This window comes from Hyaena hyaena, unplaced genomic scaffold (assembly GCF_003009895.1).
Source record: "Hyaena hyaena isolate Hyena2069 unplaced genomic scaffold, ASM300989v1 scaffold_931, whole genome shotgun sequence".
Taxonomy (NCBI): domain Eukaryota; kingdom Metazoa; phylum Chordata; class Mammalia; order Carnivora; family Hyaenidae; genus Hyaena; species Hyaena hyaena.
The window spans coordinates 453,967-458,889 of NW_024081564.1; positions in this window are offsets into that span (position 1 = coordinate 453,967).

Genomic DNA, 4,923 nt, shown 5'->3' on the forward strand with positions numbered 1-4,923 from the left:
CTTAGAGGTCATGATGCTTTTGGCTACATCCAGAAACCCAGTCCGCACAGGCTGTATTTACCTGCATGGAAATTGAAAAATCCAAAGGTAGGGCAGAGCCCAGGCGCTCTCTGGTCAGGGATCAAGCTCCGTTTCTCTGCGGCTCGCTGCTGTTCTGAGTCGGTGTGAGCCCCAGGCTGGGCCCCTCCTGCAGCCAAGTGGCTGCAGCCCTGCGGTGCCCCCAGCATGACACAGTGCCCGGGGCGGGTGAGCCTTTCACCCACCTGTCACCAGAGAACTCTCGGAAACTGTCTCGGGCCAGGACCCTGCCCCCTGCACTCACTGGCCGGGCCGTGTAGTTGTCCAGTCCCCAGCAGCCACCGGGGCACAGAAAGCGAGCTTGGGCTGCTCCAGCCTCATCCCTGGAGCACGGAGTGAGGTCAGACGATCCAGTCCCATGGGCAGGGTCGGGAGGAGCCGCTCCTCGGAGGGGCGCCAGGCAGACACGGGTGCCGGGCAGATGTGGGCGCCGGGCGGCAGGCCTGCCGGGAAGCGCGTGGCTGGGAGAGCGGGGGCCCGGGCACGTGCCCGGGTAAGGAGAGTCCTGCAGGCGTGGGGAGAGCTGGAGGGGTGAGGGGCAGGGTGCAGCTGCCCCAGTGCAGCTCAGAGAGCCAGGGTCTGCGCTTCCCAGTGTGCCCTGTGCCGCTGCAGCCGTCTGACCATCCGGGAAGCCCCACTCTCTGTCTCAGGTGGCAGCTGCAAAGCCGGCGGCTGTCAGGACCCCCACGGGGCTGTCCCAGGTCTGCGTGTGCAGTAGGTCGTGCACAGTGAACTGTGGCCTCCTCCCCGCCTTCCGGACCCGGCCGGCAGGTTCTAACCCACAGCCCTCCAAGGAAGGACACCCGGAACGTGCATTTCTGGCTTCCTTGCTGTCTGAGAGCAGTGCCAGGGAGACCCTGAAGGGAGGGGGTGGTGCTGTGGGGCGAGACGTTCTGGCACATTCCATCCATCCCTTCACTAACTCAGTACTCCCGTCACACCCTTGTTAAACTGAACTCCTGGGTGAAGACAGAGCACCGAGTTTCTGCCCCTGTGGTGCATTCTGGACGTGTGCAAGCGCAGACCTCACGTCCGTTTCTGCTCCTGGGATGTGCTCTTTGGAGTGTGGTCACAGCCTCCCTTGGCCAGACTCTGAGTGATGATTTACAGGAGTGACCACTCCTACCCCTGCTGGTGCTGGAGCTGGAGAGGAAAAGGGGAAATAAGAGAACTGATATGTTTACCAAACCCGTGAAGAAACAGGTGGGGCTCCTGTGCACCTGGTGACCTGCAGAAGTTGGTATTAAAGACCCCCTTTTCTCCAGCACCCTCCATGGTCCTCTGCCCTCAGCCACGCACCTGGTAGGGTGACTCAGGCTGCTTTCCCAAAAGGTTTCTCACGTCTTTCTGGTTTTGCCAGCTAGTTTTCCCTGGCTCTGATCCCTGACGTGGGGATACTAGGAGGTTCCCCAGATGACCCCCTAAATTCCAGACACACTCTTCCCTGCCCCCGTCTGGCAGCAGGCCTGTCCCCAAGCGAATGGGGAGCAGTCACCCCCACCGTCACGGCCAACCCTTGTTTGTGTTTTTGTTCATCGCGTGAAGCGTCCAGGGCAGCCAGTGGCCTCTCAGCCGCCGGCCGGTGGGGTACTCGTGTCTGTCTGCGGAAGCTTCTCATAGGAACCTTCAAGCCAACAGTCCCAAGTTACGAGATGAGCTAGTGGCTCCTGGCGATTAGAGGAGCCATTGCCGCCCTCCGTGCTTCCTCCACCCGGGCTCTGCCAGCGAGACCACGCTGTGTGCTGAGTGACAGCTCGGGGCATGAGGCTCATCTGGGGGGACCAGGGCCCCACAAGGCATTGCCGCCAGCCAGCACAGACCCGTCCTCCCTCCGCCACGTTCTCCAGCTGGCTGCTGGGGCCAGTGTGGCCCACGGGCTCCTTGCTGGACGGCTTAGAGGCGGTGTTGTTAGAACCACTGCAGCAAGGAAGGCTTTCTGAGCCCGTTGACAAAGAACAGTCGCTGGTGTCCACAGACAGGCCGTCGTGGCGCTGGACGCCAGTGGTGGGCACCCACGTGGGATACGACCTGCACACGGCTCTTTCCAGGATGCCTGACCGCTTCTCTCTTCCTCAGTCCTCGCGCACAGCTTAGATGCCACTTGCCACCGATTTCCAGTCTTACTCCTTTGCTGACTGGCCAAGCTTTCTCGTTGCCGCTACTTTCCTGTAGCTTCATCCCCCGGCCGCCACTCTGTCCAGGTAACGTGAACAACTGCGTCCCCGGCACAGGCACCTAGCGTCCCGGGTAATTACTCTGCAGGTAATTGTTCCCTAAGGCCACCCTTCACCCTGGGACACCTGGCCATCCTCCTTTAGGGTCACCCTGGAGGCCGTGGTGCTCTAGCTTTCATCTTTAGGTGATATCAGTGTTCCTGCTTAGCAGTCAAGCAGGACCTTCTTATATCAGGCGTCGGAAACTGGGAGACTGTGGGGACCCGTTGCAACCCAATGCAGCTGCGTAGGTGCGTGTGCAGTCTGCCCAGGGACACGTTTGAGCCTGTGTGTGTGTATGTGTGTGTGTGTGCACGCGCACGTCTCACTGCAGTCTTGTGGTGAAGCACCCCAGCAGCTGTCCAGCCTAATGACACAAAGGATCAAATAGTGCTCTGACCAGCTCTGTGGCAAAGTGCAGTCTGGGTCTGTCCCGGGCTCCGGAAGAACGGTTGCCTGCAGAATAATCACTGCGGCCCGGCCCACCGTGGGACCCCGTCGGCACCGCGGTCGGAGGAGACAGCAGCTTTCATGTCCACCTGCCGTAGAGAGTTTCCTATTCCTGACCTCCTGCAAAGCTGGCAGTTTGATGGGTTCGTTTAACGTCAGAACAGCAAAGCCAAGTGTTGCTTCCGGAGCCCAGAAGAGGCTCCCTATAACTTGCCTCTTTCCCAGGGGCAGCGGGCGAAACTGGAACACTCCCTGGTCCTGGGTCCCTGGGACCTGCAAGACCTCAGTCCCTGTGTTCTCGTCGGTTTGTGCCCCCAACCCCCTTCGGCTCTCACGTATTTCACCCAGACGTCTGGGGTGTTGTCCATGTCCCGTCCACACACGTCGCCCACGGGTGGACTGGCCCACGGGGCGGCCCCGGGCTCCGGCATGTACTGAAGAACCGGAGAAGTGACCAGCCCGCACACAGGCCCCTGGGGTGTGCTGCTCTGACCCACAGGTGAACACAGACCGTGACAGGTTTGGTAGCAGGCAGACAGGAGGGGCCACAGCGGCAGAGGCCACAAGTGGCTTTGATCTGAAGAAGCTACATCTGGGGCAGCGTCTGCAGCGGAGCTTGTGACCCGACTGAACGTGCGACAACCCTTGGCTGCTCACCAGGGGCCCGCGGCCGCCTCGGAGGCCGCGGTGCAGGCCAGCCCTTCCCATCGGAGCTGTCTTGCTTCTGGTTTCACCACCTGGGAGGACAGAGGCCAGGCTCTAGGCTTGCCTTGCCCACGGCCCTGGACCTTGGGGGCCGGGGGACCCCGCCGTCCCCGGGGAGAGGGGTTCTGGGCCTGTGAACTGGCTCCGTCCTGGGAATTGAATTTGGAGGGGAGGGGGGTCCCTCTGTTGCATGACTGTAGTGACCTCTCTGTCCACCAGACCGAGGGGGACGTCAGGGACTGCCCACATATTCCTGCCAAGGAGCACCATGGTGAGCCAGCTGCCACCACAGGTCTCTGCAGGCCTGGTCACCCGCTTAGTGCTGGGACCCGGCAGCCCACGACAGCAGCCACGCCCACGCCCACGCCCTCTCTTAGTTTTCGGTCCTTCCAGGACCTGACGCTCTAGGTCCTCCATACAGGCCGGCGGCACCTGAGGCTGTAAACAAGCACGTTCCTCTCCGGCTGAGTCCGGGTGATGGAGGGGCAGAAGTGGTGTCCGCAGCCCTGAAGTGACATCAAGTGAGTGCCGAGCTGGATGCTGATGTTCCCTTTGGGGCGACTTGGGGTGTTTTGGGGAAACAGGATTTCAGCAGATTCATGCGGACTGGAGATAGGGTGTGAAAGAAAGAAAGAAAGAAAGACACCGTCACCCCAGGTCTGCCCACCGCCCCCAAGCCACACTCCCACCGAGTGTCCCAGCACGAGGCTGGCTGTGGGACCACCTGCGGAGGCCCCACGGTCACCCAGGTCGAGTGCTGCGCTCAGAAGGAAGCCACTTACTTCCACTGGAGTATCAGTCCTCGCCCTCCCCCAAATAGATCCGCCAGCACCCATCATCAGGTTCCTTATTGGCTGTGTCTGTCCCGGGGACCCTGACTCCGTGTTTCCCTTGTGCTCCTTAGACCCCCGTTGTGTCTGTCCCAGGGACCCTGACTCCGTGTTCCCCTCGTGCTCCTTAGATGAGAATCCAGAGGTCTAAGAGATGTTGCTGATCTGAGAGAGGCTTGTGTGTGGAAGGCTGTCTAGGGGAGAGGACCTGAGGTCTCAGACCACCCCTGGTGGGGAGATGGGAGCCCTGAGAAGCTATGTCCTTAGTTCCTTCACAGGTGACCTCTGATAAGGCAGTGTGACAAAGGACACACAGAGCTGGCCTCTCCGCAGAGAGACTGCGTAGTCCTGTGTGCTCAAGAGGACTGACTGGGCTTGCTGCTCTGTGGTGTGATCTTCTGACACTTCTTAGTTTTATTTTGAACTTGAATTTTGTAAGTGAAGTCTGGTGGGGCCGTGGGCTCTGTGTGAACAGAGGAGGTACCTGTCTACATTCCTTGCTGCCTCGTCCACATACAGTGTTCCTGATGCCCCAGCAACAAAGTATGCCAGTGGACCCGTGATGTGTGGGGGTTCGGTGAGGCTCAAAGTGGGTACAAGGCAGGTATGTCACTGCTCCTCTGTGCCCCTGGAGGCAGGCCCACTGA